This window comes from Papio anubis, chromosome 17, assembly GCF_008728515.1.
Source record: "Papio anubis isolate 15944 chromosome 17, Panubis1.0, whole genome shotgun sequence".
NCBI classification, from domain to species: domain Eukaryota; kingdom Metazoa; phylum Chordata; class Mammalia; order Primates; family Cercopithecidae; genus Papio; species Papio anubis.
Window position 1 is genome coordinate 29,008,115 of NC_044992.1, and position 20,912 is coordinate 29,029,026.

Here is a 20,912-nt window from a genome sequence, read left to right on the forward strand (position 1 = left end):
TGGCTTCTGGAAGCTTCTAGAAGGTGGGGCTGGAACTTCGCATTGAAGAGGTTGACAGGCAGTGTTGCAGGGAAATGGGAGAGGGAAACACACCAGGCAAAGGGAACTGCTTGGGCATGGCTTCGGCAGAGAATGAGGTACAGAGATTTGAGGACAGGATGATTTCTTGGAACACAGAGCTTGGTTCAGTAGAAAGAGCACGGGAAAGCCAGGATGTGGCCAGTTGAAAGGGAGGGGCTTTGATCATGTGGTGAGCCATTTTGCGTTTTACTCTGTTGGCATCAAGGAGACAAATAATGAGAACTCTGACTTGGGAAAAATGTTAAGGATCAATTTATCTCAAATATCACATGTAGCTCTTAAGTCTGGGGACCCTCTATTCCCCATCTTACCTAAAAGGCACAAACGCACCTCTCCAAGCCAGGTATAAGACCCCCAACAATAGTTGCCTGGTCAAAAAATGCATCCTCAGAGTTGACTACTACTACAATAAATCTGGGGACAGTTTCTGAAGACCTGTTTCCCTAAAAGTTTTCATCAAACTATATTCACTGACATGTAACGATAATCATCAGCACTAAATCACATCCCAGGAGGTATCTGAGTGCAACCGTGAGGTGCTCCTTCATGTCTGGAACAATCTGGAAAACAGTCTAGAAGATCTTGGAAGTTAGACCTTCAACTTTATCTGAATTTTGATGATAAATCAAGAGCTCTTATTGTGCAGTTTCTGAGGTTCTTCAAAAGAGTGACTGTTTCTCTGTTTCCCCAGAAAAATACTACAATGTGTGGTGTGTGTGTGTGTGTGTGTGTGTAGGTGTACGTGCACATATGTGGGTGGGGGTGAATGTGCCTATACGTGTGTGTGGATGGAGTAGGTATACATGCTGTGAGAGTGTGTGTGGATGCAGATGTGTGAGTGTGGGTGGGAGATTGTATGTGAGTGCATGTGAGTGTGTGTGTAGATGGAGTAGGTATACATTCTGTGAGTGTGTGTGGATGGAGTAGGTATACATGCATGTGAGTGTGAGTGTGGATGGAGTGGGTATACATGCATGTGAGTGTGTGTGGATGGAGTGGGTATACATGCATGTAAGTGTGTGTGTGGATGGAGTAGATATATACATGCATGTGAAGTGTGTGTGTGGATGGAGTGGGTATACATGCATGTGAGTGTGTGTGGATGGAGTGGGTCCACATGCATGTGTGGTGTGTGTGGATGGAGTGGGTATACATGCATGTGAGTGTGTGTGGATGGAGTGGGTATACATGCATGTGAGTGTGTGTGGATGGAGTGTGTATACATGCTGTGAGTGTGTGTGTGGTTGGAGTGTGTATACATGCTGTGTGTGTGGATGGAGTAGGTATACATGCATGTGAGTGTGGGGGTGTGGATGGAGTGGGTATACATGCATGTGAGTGTGTGTGTGGATGGAGTGGGTATACATGCATGTAAGTGTGTGTGTGGATGGAGTAGATATACATGCATGTGAGTGTGAGTGGATGGAGTAGGTATACATGCATGTGACTGTGAGTGTGTGGATGGAGTGGGTATACATGCATGTGAGTGTGTGTGGATGGAGTGGGTATACATGCATGTGAGTGTGTGTGGATGGAGTGGGTATACATGCATGTGGAGTGTGTGTGGATGGAGTGGGTATACATGCATGAGTGTGTTGGATGGAGTGGGTATACATGCATGTGAGTGTGTGTGGATGGAGTGTGTATACATGCTGTGAGTGTGTGTGGTTGGAGTGTGTATACATGCTGTGTGTGTGGATGAGTGGGTATATATACATGTGAGTGTGAGTGTGGATGGAGTGGGTATACATGCATGTGACTGTGAGTGTGGATGGAGTGGGTATACATGCATGTGAGTGTGTGTGGATGGAGTGGGTATACATGCTGTGAGTGTGTGGATGGAGTGGGTATACATGCTGAGTGTGTGTGGATGGAGTGTGTATACATGCTGTGAGTGTGTGTGGTTGGAGTGTGTATACATGCTGTGTGTGTGGATGGAGTGGGTATACATGCATGTGAGTGTGTGGATGGAGTGGGTATACATGCATGTGAGTGTGTGTGTGGATGGAGTGGGTATACATGCTGTGTGAGTGTGTGTGGTTGGAGTGTGTATGCTGTGAGTGTGTGTGGATATGGATGTGTGTGGGTGGGAGAGTGTATGTGAGTGCATGTGAGTGTGTGTGTGGATGGAGTAGGTATACATGCCTGTGTGTGGATGCAGATATGTGAGTGTGGGTGGGAGTTTGTGTGTGAGTGCATGTGAGTGAGTGTGTGTGGTGAGTGTATGGAATGGGTTAGCCCATGCATAGAGCATTTCTTAGCCTACTTGACAGCTTAGGAGCCACCTCCTCCAGGAAGCCTTCCTGTCCTTTGTCCTGTCCTAATCTGTCCTTTGTCCTGCCCCTCAGGACCCAGGTGACACCGGGCATGCAATTGCTTTATCCCCGGAGGTCTGCCCCCGACTCATCTCATCCCCAAACACAGACACATGCAAGAATGTGACCCTCCCTTCCCAATACAACACTAGGACATTTTATTCCCTTTGTATTCCGGTATCTGGTACATGGTAGGTCATCAATAAATAATTAAATAATTGAATTAAATCTTGCAAAGGCCTCCAAATATCAGAATTGGTAAGCTCTAAAGTCTCTGTTTATTCTTGCAGATTCCTTCCCAGGTTTCAGCAGGTCATAGAGAAACTCTCTCCCGCCAGTCCTAGTCTCAATGGGACAGTAAAGTGAAACAGGAACACCACCATCCCATACCCCTCCCCTTCAGTCAGTCTCTCCAAAATGAGCTGCTGCTGCTGGGGGAACCAAAACTAAGCTGCTTTTTTTTTTTTTTTTTTTTGAAACAGAGTCTCACTCTGTCGCCCAGGCTGGAGTGCAGTGGCGCCATCTCGGCTCACTGCAAGCTCCACCTCCCAGGTTCACACCATTCTCCTGCCTCAGCCTCCCAAGTAGCTGGGACTACAGGTGCCCACCACCACGCCCGGCTAATTTTTTGTATATTTTTTTCAGTAGAGACGGGGTTTCACAGTGTTAGCCAGGATGGTCTCCATCTCCTGACCTCGTGATCCGCCCGCCTCGGCCTCCCAAAGTGCTGGGATTACAGGCGTGAGCCACTGCGCCCGGCCAACCAGAGCTAAGCTTCTGCAGAGGCCTCTGCCCATGTCACCCCAGCTCCGCAGTCCTACCTGGCATGAGTCTTCCCATAACTACAGCTAGGCTTGCTTACTGCTCTGTGAGGACGTCCAGCGTCACTGCACTATGGGATGGGGCAGTCAGAGCAGGGCTTCTTAGACTCTAACATGCACATGATCACCTGTTTAGCATGCGGATTCTGATCCAGTAGGTCTGGGATGGGGCATAAGATTCTGCACATCTAATACGCTCCCAGGTCATGCCCATGTTGCTGGCCTGTGGACCTTCCTCCCACCGGCAAGTGCTTCCTCGCAGCTATTCAAGAGAGTGGTGTGGTGCAAATCGGGTACTGAGTCATTTGGTCACTTTCCCTTCTTGTTAAGTCAACTTCTACCATTTCATATGCATAGAAGTTTTGACAAGCCCTTGAGTCTTTTGTTTCTTTCTGTACCCCAGTAAAAAAAAGAACAGGCCAGGCGTGGTGGCTCACACCTGCAATCCCAGCACATTGTGAGGCCGAGGCGGGCAGATCGCGAGGTCAGGAAATGGAGATCGAGACCATCCTGGCTAACACGGTGAAATCCCGTCTCTACTAAAAAGACAAAAAATTAGCTGGGCGTGGTGGCAGGCGCCTGTAGTCCCAGCTACTTGGGAGGCTGAGGCAGGAGAATCACTTGAACCTGGGAGGCAGAGCTTGCAGTGAGCCAAGATTGCACCACTGCACTCCAGCCTGGGTGACAGACCGAGACTCCATCTCAAAACAAACAGGCCGGGCGCGGTGGCTCAAGCCTGTAATCCCAGCACTTTGGGAGGCCGAGACGGGCGGATCATGAGGTCAGGAGATCGAGACCATCCTGGCTAACCCCGTCTCTACTAAAAAATACAAAAAACTAGCCGGGCAAAGTGGCGGATGCCTGTAGTCCCAGCTACTCGGGAGGCTGAGGCAGGAGAATGGCGTGAACCCGAGAGGAGGAGCTTGCAGTGAGCTGAGATCCGGCCACTGCACTCCAGCCTGGGTGACAGAGCAAGACTCCGTCTCAAAAACAAACAAACAAACAAACAAACAAACAACAACAAAAGAAAACAAAACAGATTCTATATTCATTGCTTCCAGTCTGCTAAAGGAGAAAGAAAATTGGACTGGGCATTAGGTGACATTAACTCCAGTCCCAGCTCTGCAGGCTCTCAAGGTTTTTTGGCCTCTGTTTCCTTTCCTATAAAGTGGGCTAACATAGTGGCTGACCTGGTTATTTCAAGAAGAGAGTGTGAGATTGCAGAGAGAGTGTGGGCTTTCTGGTGTCAGAACCAGTTTCTTTTTTTTTTTTTTTTTTTTGAGACGGGGTCTCGCTCTGTTGCCCAGGCTGGAGTGCAGTGGCCCAATCTCAGCTCACTGCAAGCTCCCCCTCCCAGGTTCAAGCCATTCTCCTGCCTCAGCCTCCCGAGTAGCTGGGACTACAGGCGCCCGCCATCACACCTGGCTAATTTTTTTTTTGTATTTTTAGTAGAAACGGGGTTTCACCATGTTAGCCAGGATGGTCTCGATCTCCTGACCTTGTGATCCACCCACCTCAGCCTCCCAAAGTGCTGGGATTACAGGCGTGAGCCACCGCGCCCGGCCTGAACCAGTTTCTAATGAGGAAAAATGACTTGCCTTCTCGGAGCCTCACTTTCTTCATCTGTTAAGTTAGAGAGGAAAAGAAAATGTGGGATATACAAGTGTGCAAGGCCTGTCAGCTGCCAGAAGTGCAACGAATGTTGAATCCCTTCTCTGCTCAAAGGGCTGTGATGGAAATTAAAAAGCCCCTTCTCAGTAACGCCTCCCTGGGCACCCAATCTAAAATGTCAGGCCCCTCCCCCTTTTCTCCTTATTGCGGATCACTGTCTAACATTTGACTTCCTTATCCGGCTTATCATCTGTCCCTCGGCGAAGGGCCATGACATGAGGCTGGGAATGTGTGTCCGGATGGCTCACTAATGTGTCCGTGGTGCCTAGACCAGCCCCTGGGACATGAATCTTTGTCGAGTACATGGACCGGCAGTGCTTTAGATATTATACTATTGCGTTATCAGAATCCATTTCTTCCACACCCCTGAAGCCAGAATCATGCACATGGAGAGGGTATAAAGCTGTTGAAAAGCGGAGCCCTAGCAGCAAACAGCCCAGCTGAGGCTTTGAGGACAACAGGAGACAAAGGAATACTTGACTTGTTGTGGGAGGCATTGGAGAATTAACATAGTCAAGAACTGCAAGGCAGTAAGAGGAGAGTCTTGGGCAGCCCTCAAATAGAAGATCGGCGGTCTGTGCAGCAATGGCCAAGATCAAGGCTCGAGATCTTCGCGGGAAGAAGGAGGAGGAGCTGCTGAAACAGCTGGACGACCTGAAGGTGGAACTGCCCCAGCTGCGCGTCGCCAAAGTGACGGGCGGTGCGGCCTCCAAGCTCTCTAAGATACGAGTCGTCCGCAAATCCATCGCCCGTGTTCTCACAGTCATTAACCAGACTCAGAAAGAAAACCTCAGAAAATTCTACAAGGGCAAGAAGTACAAGCCCCTGGACCTGCGGCCTAAGAAGACACGCGCCATGCGCCGCCGGCTCAACAAGCACGAGGAGAACCTGAAGACCAAGAAGCAGCAGCGCAAGGAGCGGAAGTACCCACTGCGGAAGTCTTGTGATTGAGGCCTGAGTGGTGCATTGTCAATAAAGCACAGCTGGCTGAGAAAAAAAAAAAAAAAAGAATATTGTTCCTCCTCCTCTCTCCACCTCACCCCAGGTACAAGAGATGAATCCTGTTCCCTCATAAGCTAGCTGATTCCATGACACAGCAGTTCATGCAGTCCCCGAAATTTATCCCAACCGCTTTCCTCATGCTCAGCTTCCAGGCTGCTCATTTCCTTGGCTTATTCACCCTGCGTCAGTTTCCAGCGTGGCCCAGTCTCCAGGATCAACACACTCAGTTTGGGATTCTCTATTCAAGCTCTGATCTTGATTTCATATTTGCCCTGTAGCGTCAGGCACTCAACACTTGGGTCAGGGGCACCCCACAATCTGAGCCCATTTCCGGGGGAGAGTGGAACAGAACATGAGTTTAAGGTCAGGTGGCTCTGGGTTCTGACTCTGAGTCCTTGAGTCACTAGGTTTTGCCATCTTGGTCAATTTACCTGACCTCAGCTTTCCTGTTTGTGAGATACAAAGAGAAATATTATACTGCAGTCTTGTTGTGAGCAGTGACTCTCAAAGTCTGGTCTTTGGCACATCAATCCTATGAGATGGAAAGGGGTTTTATTGTCAAGTGAGTTTGGCAAATGCTCAATATCATATCCTCGTCTTGGGAATTCTCAAATAACAAAGAATGGGTTCCACTTTCATTAACTCAGTTTTTTCCAAGCACCAGAATTGTTTTTGCAAGGAATACCTGTTAGCATCCTGCAGAACCAATGTTCTGTATAACCCACCGTGGGGAAAGCTGCTTGGGAAGATTAGAAATGCTCAACACCAGGCCCTCTGCTTGGCTCCTGGCACGTGCATCCTGGACACCAGGAAGCGTGAGCCCCTGTTGCATTTCTTCCTAATGTCAGGGATGCTTAGTCAAACCTTTCCTACCTCTGCTACAAAAAAGCATTTTAGGCTGTTGAGACAAGTAGTTTTCCCAAATATTTTTGTTGAGCCCTTTTCATGAAAGAGAAATAACACAAACTGAAGTTAATGACATCTGTACTTTGGAGCCTCGCTCTGTCGCCCAGGCTGGAGTGCAGTGGCATGATCTCGGCTCACTGAAAGCACTGCCTCCCGGGTTCAAGTGATTCTCCTGCCTCAGCCTCCCAAGTAGCTGAGACTGCAGGCACCCACCACCATGCCCAGCTAACATTTATATTTTCTTAGCAGATATGGGTTTTTACCATTGTTGGCCAGGCTGGTCTTGAACCCCTTACCTCAAGTGATCCACCTGCCTCAGTCTCCCAAAGTGCTGGGATTACAGTCATGAGCCACCATGCCCAGCCCACATCTGTACATTTAAAGCTAAAATATGAGCACTCATAAGCCTCGCTCTGTAGAACAGTCACTCTTGGATTTCTGGGAAGTGATTACTCAGACCTGCACCAATAGGAATTGGTGAAGTTGGGTAACTTGCCCAAAGTACCAGAGTCTGAGCTCTTTCTAGTGACAACACCACCCTACACACACAAATTAGGGTATGTCCTATCATGTAGGTTCAGGGGATCTGAATACATTCATATCTCATCCTTCTAAAAAAAAGTCTAGGCCGAGCGTGGTGGCTCATACCTGTAATCCCAGCACTTTGGGAGGCCAAGGGGGGCGGATCACGAGGTCAGGAGATCGAGACAATCCAGGCTAACACCGTGAAACCCCGTCTCTACTAAAAGTACAAAAAATTAGCCGGGCACAGTGGCAGGCACCTGTAGTCCCATATACATAGGCAGGAGAATGGTGTGAACCCGGGAGGCGGAGTTTGCAGTGAGCCGAGATTGCGCCACTGCAGTCCATCCTGGGCGACAGAGCAAGACTCCGTCTCAAAAAAAAAAAAAAAGGTATAGCAATATGTATCCCAAAAGCCTTAAAAATCTTCCCATTTGGGAATGCCACTTCTGAAATGACTGCAAGGAAACCATCTAAAATAAAGACAAAGAGATGTGCATAAAGATATTCAGGCCAGGTGCCATGGCTCACACCTGTAATTCTGGTGCTTTGGGAGGACGAGACAAGAAGATTGCTTGAGCCCAGGAGTTCGAGGCCGCAGTGAGCTAGGATCACATCACTGCACTCCAGCCCAGGCAACAGAGTGAGACCCTGTCTGTTAAACAAACAAACAAAAATATATTCATCACAGCATGATAATAGGCAGAACCAGAAACAACCCAACATTTGGAGAATAGTCAAATGTCCAACAGCTAGGGAATGATTACATCCATTATGAGACCTCTCTACATTAAATATCTTACAGCCATTTAGACTGATGTTTATTAAGAATTTTGAATGATATGGAACATGCTTACACTATAAGGTTAAGGAAATAAAACAGGCTACAAAAGTAAAATGTATACACTATAATAACAGCTATGTTGGTGCACTCGTAGTAAATTTACTAATATATTAGGAGTGGTTATTTCTGAGTGGAGAGATGATGAGTGATTTTTCATTCTATTCTATATAATTTTATATATTTTCTCTCTTTATTCTACATGTTTTTCTGTATTTCCAAGTTTTATACAACAGTGATCAAGAAAAGGTAATTATTTATTTAAAAAGAAAAAAAGACCCATGAGTTATTGGAACCAGTAGATCTAAATGGCATTACAAACACGACTGTGTTCAGAGGTATCTCCCCTATCTAAGCAGTGCCAGGTTAGGGAACGCCGCCCATCAGCGTTTCCCAAACTCCAGGAACCATCTGTCCCATAGTGTCATATCTGTGTAGCACCTACACCATTTTTCATAGAAATCAACTCAGTTTTTTTAACTTGAATACCTGTATTTTAAGAAAAATTTTATATCACTCTAAATGGAAAAAAAATGTCACTTGCCATTAATGGAAAGTGATCACAAAAAGAAATGCAATAAAACAAAACAATATCATTAAACTCTATACTGGTAAACCTTCTGAGCTTGAGACCTGTTTTTGCTCTGTTTAATAAAAGCAGGGGCCAAGGGACAGTGTTTTCAGGGAGGAAGGACATATTTACAAGGGTTTGGGAGTAAGCCTAACCTAGCAACAGACCCCTCAAAGGATTCGGGAAGATCGAAAGACAATGAAAAAGATTTTCTCACTAGAGATTTTGATTTATTTTTGACAATTTGCCCACCTACCACCCAAACTGCCTAGGATACGACACCTGGGGAGAGTGCCGTTCAGTGTCCCCAGCACCAGTGAGTCTCCCAGAGTCTGCCAGTCACTTACCCAGCTGGTTTCAAACTCAAGGACAGGTGTTTGGATCTCAGCTCAGTGCAACTTCTCCACTCCCGGGTTCACGCCATTCTCCTGCCTCAGCCTCCCAAGTAGCTGGGACTACAGGCCCCCGCCGCCTCGCCTGGCTAGTTTTTTGTATTTTTTAGTAGAGACGGGGTTTCACCGTGTTAGCCAGGATGGTCTCGATCTCCTGACCTCGTGATCCGCCCGTCTCGGCCTCCCAAAGTGCTGGGATTACAGGCTTGAGCCACCGCGCCCGGCCGGCTCCTCTTACAATTCCAAAGTCCTGTCCTTGTTCAAGACCATGGTATTTGCATGCAGTATTTTTAATGTCTTCATCATTTATTGCAAATCATGCTTCAGGGTTTGTAAAACCATAAACTTGCCAATGTTGTGCCAGTCCTGAGTCTGAAACAGGCCAGGCAAGTCAAAGAGGGCAAAAAGATGCCACCTGTGCAGGGAAACGGTAGAAGCCAGATTAGAGCTTAGTGAACTTAAATGTCACTCATTACACAGAGGAGGACGCTGAGGCCTGAAAGGAGGAAGGGAACTGATGAACAGTGACAGAGCTGGGTTAGAATCCAGGTCCCCAACTGCCAGTCCAACATCATCTTTCCACTACACTCCATCTGAAATTTGCTCAGAACGAAAGATGACTGGTCGCTTTTAGTGTGAGAGGTTCGCCTGCTTTGGAATCCCTTTCTAAATGCAGGATCAGAAACAATTAATAACATCAGAGGCCAGGCTGGGCACAATGGCTCACACCTGTAATCCCAGCACTTTGGGAGGCCAAGGAGGGAGGATCACTTGAGCCCAGGAGTTCAAGACCAGCCTGGGCAATGTGATGAAAATCCATCTCTACAAAATACACGAAAATTAGCCAGGAGTGGTGGCACGCACCTGTGGTCCCAGCTACTCAGGAGGCTGAGGTGGGAGGATCACCTGAGCCCAGGAGGTCAAGGCTGCAGTGAGCCATATTTCCGCTACTGCACTCTAGCCTGGATGACAGAGAGAGAGAGACCCTGTCTCAAAAACATAAAATAAAATTCACTTTTCAGTCCCATAATTATTCATCTCCATCACTTCCTTCCATATCCTCAACTCTCTCTTCCTTCATTTCATGTTGCTTTTCCAAAACCACAGCCCTGGTTAAATCCAACTCTCTTGCTTCCTTAGCACCTGACCCTGTGTAGCTGAACCAAATTTGTGAAGAAAGCACAACCATACCAGTTGCTCTTGCATTTACATTCACCTTTAATGATGCCAGGGAGTCATACTACCCATTCCCAGTCGATAGATATTGGCACATCCCACTCAATATTTGTTGAACGAATGAGTTGAATGCATGGATTTTAGTTAGGGTCCCATTCATGCTACAGTTCTGCTTGTCCAACTTTTAACATTTCACAAAATGAATTTTGCAACCAGGTTCAGGCTGAAATGGTAATATTGTCATCTTTGTTTGGAAGCTGTCTTAATGGTGTTTGCCTGGGCTGGTTCAACCTATAGGCAAAGGAGGCTCTTACTGGATTTAAGTTGTTGTTGGAGCCAGGGCTTGACCTGAGAACCTCAGGACTTTTCTTCCTCCAGAAAGAGCCTTTTGAAACAAGTCTAGGGGTCGGTCCAAAGCTCAGGAGCTGCAACTCAAATGCCTTTTTATAGTATTACTTGCATAAGTAAATAGTTGGCTTCCTCTTGCGAGAAAAGATGTGTTTGTTCTCAAGGCTGTCTCCTGGCACCCACTAGGGATGCTGGAAAACACACTTCTGCCCTCCTGATGTTGTTTTGAAATAGCTGGCACGGTTTGGATTCTTCGACCACAAACACAATTGTACGCTGCAGCTGAAATACAAGCCACACTGCTTCCTCGGCTCCGTTTTGAAGCCCATCTGTCCCCTACCTCATCATAAAGCTTACTAAGAACCTGGCCTCCTTTCCACTCACCGTAGGTGCCCATGCCGACGATACGCATTGTTTGGTTTCCATCGATGTCAGCAGTGCTAATGATTAAGTGAAACACTCCACTCCATTCAAACGTCTTGCTTTCACCTGCTGATCCCATTGTGAAGAAAGGTGCGGCGTGCCTTCCAATATTTCTCCCAGAACTGGCCGCTACAGCGCAAGTGAGGTGAAACAGTGGAAGTCAGCCCTGTGGATTTGAATCATGCCGCCCCACTTTTACCAGCACCCTGAATGTCGGCCTTCTTCCCACTCAGATGTGGTTGGCCTTGAAAAGACCCAGAACAGATACCTCATCACCAAGGGGTACTAGACAAAAACGGAAGGTATAAGCAAAGCAGACATAAGTAGTTATCAAGGTAGGTACTTCAGATGTGCACTCTTTATGTAACTGACAGCCCAACCGAATATTTTTGAGACGAAGTCTCGCTTGTCGCCCGGGCTGGAGTGCAATGGCACGATCTCGGCTCACTGCAACATCTGCCTCCTGGGTTCAAGCGATTCTCCAGCTTCAGCCTCCCAAGTAGCTGGGACTACAGGTGCCCGCCACCACACCTGGCTAGTTTTTGTATTTTTAATAGAGACGGGATTTCACTATGTCGGCCAGACTGGTCTCGAACTGCTGACCTCATGATCTACCCGCCTCGGCCGAATTTTTTTTTAATGATGCCAAATTCTAGCTCATGTTCTGACTAAGGTAGGATTTAGGGGTGGGGGCAAAGCAAGAATGCTATTACTCTGAGGTCTGGGTTGCCTTTAACAAGAGAACACCAAAACAGTGAAGAAAAATTGCCAATTGTTGTTTCAAAAAAAGAACAATAAAAAGCAAGCTTCCCTGCCCCTGCCCCCTACTCTTGCCCCCTTAACACTCTCAATCTCTCCATGAGATTTAAAAAAGAAAAGCCCAGGAAATTCCAAGCATGAATGCCTCCCCAGATAAGACAGAAATCAAGAAAACCAAACTTTGAAAAGTAAGCATTTTGATCTTCATGCAAACATGGAGTTAATCTAGGGACAGCTAGGCACAATTACACAGATGAATTCATTGTGTGAAATGGTCGCTGAGCGTAGAGAATGTCAGTGCCAGTTCAGAGTCCAAGCTCTGTAGGGGTCATACCTGAATCTGCTGAGCTGAGCACATGGAAACCTCAGTGTGCATTCAGCCTTGACCATTCTTTTTAATTTATTTCATAGTGGCTCACCGGGGTGGCTTCAGGAAACACAAATCAAGTGTCGGTCGTGGTGTTTGAAAACATGCCGGGTTTTGATATGTTTGACTGAAAATAGAAATAAAAATCTTTGAGTCTCTATCTACACGTGTTAAAGTTGTTCTTAAGGTAATGGTATGTTTTTTAGACTCTTTTACGTTTCAAATCAGCTTTTATTCATCTGGAGAGGAAGCCCTCTTGAGTGACACAGCCTTAGGCTGATGGCAGCGAGGTGCTGACTCTGGTTGTGTGAAATTCCCCAGGGGTCCTAGGGGACCATCATTCCTTGACTCTGGGTCTCCATATCTGTCAACTGAGGAGTCCCAGAACTGGTCTCTACAGTGCAAGTGAGGTGAAACAGTGGAAAGTCAGCCCCGTTGATCTGAATCATGCCACCCCACCCTTCCAGCACCCCGAAGGGCAGCCTTCTCCCCACCTGGATGTGGTTGTCTTTGGAAAGACCCAGAACAGATATTTCACTACCAAGTGGTACAAGACAAAAACGGAAGGTATAGCAAAGCGGAAGTATGTGCTGGACTAACTCCGTGATCCAGTTCTCTAGTTCTGAGGCTCCAACTCACTGGAGTTTGGAAATACCACTCCATCTTGAGGATTTGATTTTAAACAAATGGGAAGTATTTTTACAGGGTAAACTGCTTGTGACTCTCCAACCTAATTGACTTACCAAACCCACAGACTCAGGGCCACAGGTGGAAAGGACTCAGGTCTTTTGTTTTAAACACCCATCCCTGTTCCAATCAAGAGAAAATTCTAAACTCACCAGGTATCATAGGCCATGATGCATGTGTGAAATGTATCATTACAAAGGAATTACATTATTGAGAAAATTTTCTCCGTGTTTATAATTATAAAATATTTGCGCCGAAAGAGTCCTTAGCAAGCATGTAAACCCAAAACGGTTAAAGCAACTTGCCCAGGAGCACACAGGCAGCAGGGAGGGAGTCAGGACCAAAATGCACGTCTCCTGGCTCCCAGCTGGGTTCAGGCTCCTGCATGTGCCCTTCAGAGATAGGAAAGTTCACCTTTGAAATTTGCCTTTTCATATTTACCTGCACCCTTAACAAAAACAGGGAATGGAAATGTTGAATTTTGCATGTTGGAGTTAGATCATGTTGCAACTCATTAGAGAAATCAGGATTGATGAAAAATTCACAGTTGCCTAGTCTGTAGGACAGTTTCACAAAAGATGATGGTCTTCATTTGACGCTGCCCCTGTTTTGTCACCAGAAGCGGAGCAGCCAGGAGACAAGGGAAGGAAAGAGGCCCTGGTCTCCTCGGGAACTGTGTTACTGACAGAACAAGGAACAGCTTTGGCTGGAGATGTTTATGCTGACTTTGGAGTATGGATCAGAAGAGAGTCCTGGCTTGCTGATGGTGCTCAGGTCTATGGAAAACAGGATGGTCTTAGAGTTAAAAACAAACAACCAACCCTGGGTGTTGTCTCAGAATATCCCCTGATCTCACAGATTTGGAAAAAGACTCTCATTTCCAGCATTTTCAAATGCTTAAACCACCAACACACTTGCCTCCCGAAGTCCGAGCGCACAGGCAAGGCGCCACACTCTTATTCCATGCACCTGAATTCAGGGATCATCATGTCTGCCCCAGGTCCTCTGAGGAGGGAGGGCAGGGCCTGGGAGGAAAGGATGAGTCAGCTGAAACTAATGGAAATTAAAGGTAAGTCTAAGAGAAGCTAGCATGGCACTGCAAGGTAAAGTGTGGGGAATGGCCCAGCCCCAGAAGAGCTGAGCTTCGTTGCATTTGGGCTATGTGACCTTGGGCAGGAAATTGACCCTGTTTCCTTATCTGTGAGATAAGGAGAACCATACCTCCTGAAAGTATTAAAGGAGAAGACTTATATCTAGTTCCCTTCCTCCCCTACTTTCCTTAACAGAATCTCTCAAGAGATGCTGCCATTTCCTGAGCACCCGTGAGCTCATCTTATCCTTACAACTGAAAGTGCTTTTTCAGATGTCAGACATGGAAAAATAATGGCACGTAAAAGAGGATGTCACTTTGACAATCAATCCTCCCCCAGCCCAAAACCAATTATTGTCATCACTGATGAGACTGTGATGCGGCCTGTGATTCACTTATGTACTCTTCTGTGTCCATAAGATCAGCTTCTGTCCTTCTGCTTCCACCATTCCCAGTTCTCACTCCATTCCTAGCGTCACCTCTTGAAGATGATGCCTGTCCCTAACCTGCTTAAGTAGCAGAAGCAGCTTTCTGTATCTGGAAGAGGAGGGGCCACACGGGGCTTGGGGAGACACCATGATTTCTGGTCCTAGATGGTGTCCCCTTCTCACCATTCCCACACACAGTCACCCTTTGAGCTTGCACCATCCTCATAGCAGACCCTGCTGGCACCACTCTGGGGGGGAACAGTAACTCTCAAGGTTCAGGTGCAGAACAAGCACCTGTCAGGTGTATCCTGGCTCTGCCACTCACTGTGGGACCTAAGCCAATCCACTTCCTCTCTCTGAGCCTCAGTTTTCCCAAGGATAAAAAGAAGGATCTAGATGAGGTACCTGTCAAGGGCCACTCCAGCTCAGATCGTCTGACTTGCTTAGTGTGTGATGCGAGTTATCTTCTCCCAGAAAAGGCTTCTTTTTCTAAAGCCAAGTGTAGCAAGGACTCCTCTACCCTTTCTAGGCATTTCAGACTTTCTTTAAAAAGATCTTATTTTGGCCCGGCATGATGGCTCAAGCCTGTAATCCCAACACTTTGGGAGGCCGAGGCGGGTGGATCAGGAGGTCAGGAGTTCGAGACCAGCCTGACCAACATGGTGAAATCCCGTCTCTACTAAAGATACAAAAAAAAAAAAAAAAAGAAAAAAGAAAAAAACAGCCAAGCATGGTGGTGTGCACCTGTAATCCCAGCTACTCAGAAGGCTGAGGCAGGAGAATCACTTGCACCCGGGAGGCAGAGGTTGCAGTGAGCTGAGATCATGCCATTGTACTCCAGCCTGGACGACAGGGCAAGACTCTGTCTCAAAAATTAAAAATAAAAAGAAGAAAAAGAAAAAAAGGATCTTACTTTACCAGGCTTTTTGGGGCCCACTGCCACTCAGAGGCCAACATTCTCCCAATGTCAGCGGCTAGAAGAAAATCAGATCAAAAACATCCCTGCGCCTCATCTGAACCCAATTTCTGCTTTGAACCGTTTGCCAAGTCTAGGGCTTATCAGCCAGAGTGTGTGTGAATTACCATATGAAAGGACTCTCTTGGATCATATTTAAAAGAATCATCATTTCAATTTAGATCAGAAAAACACCCAGTCCTTCAGAAAATACATATAAATTCTTCTCTAAATGCCCAAACAGATTTATGCCCATAGAAGATGTAATTATCTCCTTCTGGGATAAAGGAATCTTCTAGCTGTGAGGGTGAGCCAAGAAGCCAGAACTTTCTGCCTAAGAGGAGACTGCAGCAGGGCCACTACAGAAGGTTGTCCAAGTTGTTCACTGCGCAAGGGCACTGGGCCAAGAGAGGGTAGCGGAGGCATGAGTAGCGGCTTGAATCCAGTCTGAGCTCCACTGGCCAAGTCATGTGCCCAGTGCAAGGTTACGTCAGTTCAAATGGAGGGGCACCTTTTGGTAATTGAATAGAGGCACCGTATATGCTAGCAGGCAGCCACCCGGCATGGAAAAATGGGTTTTTCCTTTGTTAACAAACACATCAGCTCCCAAAGGCTCACAGCAAGAGCAGATGGCAGGAAAGCGGAAGTGAAGGCTGGGTGGCGGGGCAGGCGTGAGGAGAAGCTTGGGAAACCATCTTGGGTGTCTGTAGAGGAGCTTACACCCTAATGCCTCCCAGCTGGCCTACATGAACATGGTTCTGAGAAGACTCCAGTAAGAGACTGTTTCCAGCCCCTCCCCTCCTTTACTGCCCCTCCTTTGGGGCTCTGCTCAGCCTTCCCTGATCTCCCAGCCTACATTAGAGTCCCCGTTGCAGGTTCTCTGAGCACCTTTGTTTTTCCTTTTTAACACTCAAGCTGCACTTTGTAATTATGTGGGCGTTGGGAATTTGAGTCACCTCTATTCTCCCCCCATTAGACTAGAAGCCATGTGAAGGCAAACTCTGTTGGGTTTTGCTCTTGTACCCCCAGAACCCAGCATAGTGTCTGGGGCATGAAGCAGGAACTATGAATGAATTAAAATGATGTGAATTAAAGGATGTGAGCCTTGCACTCTGCCTGCCTTTTTGCCAGGCCTAGGAGGTTGTCTGGGCACAGTGACATGTGGTCACCATGATATAAGTTCTGTGGCCACCCCCAGGAGACACAGTCCAGAAAAGACATATCCAACCCTGGCCAGGCATTCAAAACACATATGAAGACCAATGAAAACAGCTTCCCAAAACCCACCCCAAGACATTGTGATTCAGGGCTACGATTTGTGTATTTAACAAGGTCCCCCAGGTGATACTAATCTGCCTATCAGAACCAACAGATACTGTTGCAATAGATACAAAGAAGCACAGGGATCAAAGAGAAGGATCCTGAGGTCCCACATAAAGATCTGTGGAAGGCTTTCCAGCGCAAATGAAGTCCCAGCCAGGTCTTGATGGCTGGGAAGGGCATTCTGGGTCAAGGAAGGACATAAAGACAGAGACATTGGTGCAGGTGGTGTGAACAAATGGGGCCAGGGCAGCAGGGTTGAATCCAAATGACAAGAATCCACTCCTGGGGGACAATCAAGCTTAAGTCACCCACCACTCCACTGGGCTCCCAGAGCCCTTTTAGGCAGGAAGCCCACATTTTGGCAGCCCCCAGAGGAGTTCCTCTGCACCCCCATTTCTCATGCGGGCTTCCATCCTATTTTCAGTCCCATTTCCCTTCTCCCTCTTTCTCATGTTCTTCCTCTAGTTAGATTGTGGACTCCTGGGGTCCCATGGCCATCAGGGAAGTATTGCCAGGGACTTCTTTGATAAATAGGCCTGATTTAAGAACTCCAAACTGTCCTGGCTGAATATAGGAGACTGCTGAAGCTGGCAAAAACTGTAGCCCCTAAAGTCAGTATCTACAGCCACGCATCTCCAGTGTGGCAGAGAGGGGTCATTTTACTTGATATAAAAGCAGTATCTGGAGCATGAAGATCAGGCCCTAGAGAAGCCTACGCATCATGCCGCACTTCCATCTTTTTTTTTTTTTTTTTTTTTTTAACCCAGAATGAGGAAGCTAACATTGGAAACGACAATGTGGGATGGGAGGGCAGATCCTCAGAGACCTGCTTGAGCCCTGCCTAAGGTGGAGCGGGAGAATCCACAAGCTGGGTGACTCAGGCTGTAGGAATCCCAGGCTCCCATCCATCCTTCCATATCTTTCCATGACTTCCTCTCTCCCCACCCCTCTCCCTCTTCCTCCAACGGGCCTGGGCTGGGTTGACATGCTGGTGCTCTCTCTTAACTGGACTTTTCTAACAGGCCTGTCTGTTGCCTGGACATGTTTTCTGCAAGTAAATACGCTGGAGAGAGGAAGCAGAAGTCCTCAGCACGTGGTTCCTCTCTTTGGACCAAGTGGCCTCTGGGGAACCAGTGAGGATCTGAAGTTCCCAGCCTCTGCACCAAGCTGCAGACCCAGGTGTCTTCTGAGCAATGCCCCACGCCACAGTTCAGTGCCACCCCGCCAAAGCCCGAACTATCTTGTCTGCTGTCCAGTTATAAATTAATCTCTTGTCATCAGTGATTAACTTATTCAAGCCACGGGAGCTGCTGAACCAAAACAGCCCCTTGGGGTGAAAGAGCCTCCAGCATGGTGTGGCGTGTAGGTCTGCCTGTGACCCTGGCCATGCCGGCTCTTGTGCTGTGTCAGCAGGGCGGCAGGGATGGCCAGGGCAGGGGTCTGGCTCTGGGCACTGCTGCCCTGGAATGTTCACTGAGTCCCTCAAAGTGGAGATCCATGCTGCAAATATCTAGGGCTTGTGTGTGTGTGTATGTGTGTGTGTGTGTGTGTGTGTGTGTGTGTGTGTGTGTGTTTGTCTGCAAGGAAGGCTTTGAAAAGGGAGTTGGGGTGGGCCATGTCCCTAGGGCCACAAGTCACCTGAATACAAACAGCCTGGACTGACAGAGGAGCAGAGGGGAGTCCAACTTTGGAATTCAACGATGTTGAGGGATATTATGGGCCACCTCTTAGAGCATAAGCTGTCACAGTGGGAAGAGTTCTCTAAGGTCATTAGTTCCAACTTCCTAATTCTATAGAGGCCAAGGAAGAAGGTTTGACTCACCCAAGGCCACACTCTAGAGCCAATGGGGAGGAAAAGAACAAATGTCAAATCTTGTCTATATGTCAGATAAAGGCTCATTTAGTCACCACCATGATGATAGGCAACAAACAACTTCCTTAGGAAAAAATTTCCAAGGAATCCTTCTATACCACACCACTACCATTTAAAGACCTCGAATGTAAGATTTCTCTGATTTTTTTCTGAATAGACCTGGTAGATTTGGTCTCACTTCTTAGTTCAGAGCACCTCACAGCAATTTTTAAATGGTGCCTTTATTCACCTCTAGGATGATCCTCCCCCAGAAAACTGTAACCCCAGCCTAACCAGGAGAAAAACATCAGACCAACCCAAAATGAGGGATGTTCTACAAAGAACTTCACTCCTACTCCTCAAAACTGTCACGGTCACCAAAGCCAAGGAAAGCCTGAGAAACTGTCACGGACTGGAGAGCTAAAGAGACACGATGATTAATTGCAATGTGGATGGATCCTGGATGGGATCCGGGAATAGGAAAAGGTCATTGGAAAATTAGTGGAATGTGAATAAAGTATACAGTTTAGTTAACAGTAGTGTAACAATGCTGCCTCCTTAGTTGCAACGAATGGACTACAGTAATGTAAGTCTATGGCCACACCACCCTGAACTTGTCTAGAGTAATGTAAAATGTTAACAATAGGGGAAACTGGGTGTGAGAGACACAAACTCTGTACTACCGTTGCATCTTTTCTGTAAATCTTTTTTTTTTTTTTAAATGAGACAGAGTTTCATTCTTGTCGCCCAGGCTGAAGTGCAGTGGCAAAATCTCAGCTCACTGCAACCTCCACTTCCCAGGTTCAAGTGATTCTCTTGCCTCAGTCTCCCAAGTAGCTGGGATTACAGGTGCCCACCACCACCCCTGGCTAATTTTTGTATTTTTAGTAGGGACGGGGTTTCACTCTGTTGGCCAGGCTGGTCTCGAACTCCTGACCTCAGTTGATCCGCCCACCTCGGCCTCCCAAAGTGCAGGGATTACAGGCGTCAGCCACCTTGCCCGGCCCTTTTCTGTAAACCTAAAACTATTTTAAAATAAAGCATTTATTTAAAACTTGTTTAAAACTTTGTTTTCTTTAGTCTGGAACCTTTATCAGAAGGTTCATTACAGTGTCCATAACATGGTAGCTGTGGAACAACAAGTATTTGAAAGAGGAAAGAAGGAATGAGAGAGGGAAGGAAGGAGAAGTAGAGAAGAGAGGAAGGAAAGGAGGAAGGGCAAGAGGGAGGGAGAAAGATATTAAGGGACAAAATACAAAAGTAAATAGAACCAGTCAGGTGTGGTGGCTCACGCCTGTAATCTTAACAATGAGAGGCCTAAGCAGGTGGATCGCTTGAGCCCAGAAGTTGGAGACCAGCCTAAGCAACATGATGAGACCCCATGTCTACTAAAAAATACAAAAAAATTAGCTGGGCGTGGTGGTATGTGCCTGTAGTCCCCACTACTTTGGAGGCTGAGCTGGGAGGATCACCTGAGCCCAGGAAGTAGAGGCTGCAGTGAGCTATGATTGCACCGCTGCACTCCAACCTTGGTGACAGAATGAGACTCTGTCTCAAAAAGAAAAAAGTAAGTAGAACCATCATCAACTGATAAATGGATAACTGTAGTATCTCTGTGCAATAGATTCAATGGGATATTGGGCCATGAAAAGAAATTAAGTAGTAACACATGCTATAACAGGGAAGAGCTTGGAGACATTATGCTAAGTGAAAATAAGTCAGACAAAGACCAATGCATTGCATGGTTCACTTTACAAAGAAACCAAAGCAAATCCACAGAATAACAAATAGATGAGTGATTACCATCTTATCTGTTGGGGACTGGGGAGGAGAAACAGGAGCGGCTGCTCATGGTTATAGGGTTTCTTTCTGGGGCAATGAAAATGTCCCAGAATTGGCCGGGCGCGGTGGCTCAAGCCTGTAATCCCAGCACTTTGGGAGGCCGAGACGGCGGATCAATGGTCAGGGAGATCGAGACCATCCTGGCTAACATGGTGAAACCCCGCTCTACTAAAAAATAACAAAAACTAGCCGGGCGATGTATGATCGCGCCGTAGTCCTGCTACCGGGAGGCTGAGGCAGGAGAATGGCGCGGAACTCCGGGAGGCGGAGCTTGCAGTGAGCTGGAGATCCGCCACTGCACTCCGGAAGCCTGGGTGATAGAGCAAGACTCCGTCTCAAAAAAAAAAAAAAAAAAAAAAAAAAAAAAAGAAATGTCCCAGAATTAGACAGGAGTGATGGCTGCACAACCTTGCGAACAGACAAAAAGCACTGAATTGTATGCTCTCAAATGGTGAATTTTATGGCATGTAAATTACATAACAAAGTTTAAAATAAAATAAATGAAAATTTGCAATCAATACAACCCGATCTGTACCTTCA

At 47.0% G+C, this 20,912-nt stretch overlaps 1 long non-coding RNA gene and 1 pseudogene across 2 annotated transcripts; both read left to right on the top strand.

The window, feature by feature from the left end:
* Positions 1–5,449: 5,449 nt before the first annotated feature.
* Positions 5,450–5,890, top strand: LOC101016275 (annotated as a pseudogene). Its single transcript, XR_639162.4, has one exon. The product of XR_639162.4 is annotated as a 60S ribosomal protein L35 pseudogene (transcript).
* A 12,409-nt stretch (positions 5,891–18,299) lies between these two features.
* LOC108582668 lies at positions 18,300–19,064 on the top strand. Its single transcript, XR_001896404.3, has 2 exons — positions 18,300–18,678; positions 18,787–19,064. It is a non-coding gene; the product is annotated as an uncharacterized LOC108582668 (long non-coding RNA).
* Positions 19,065–20,912: the final 1,848 nt, after the last annotated feature.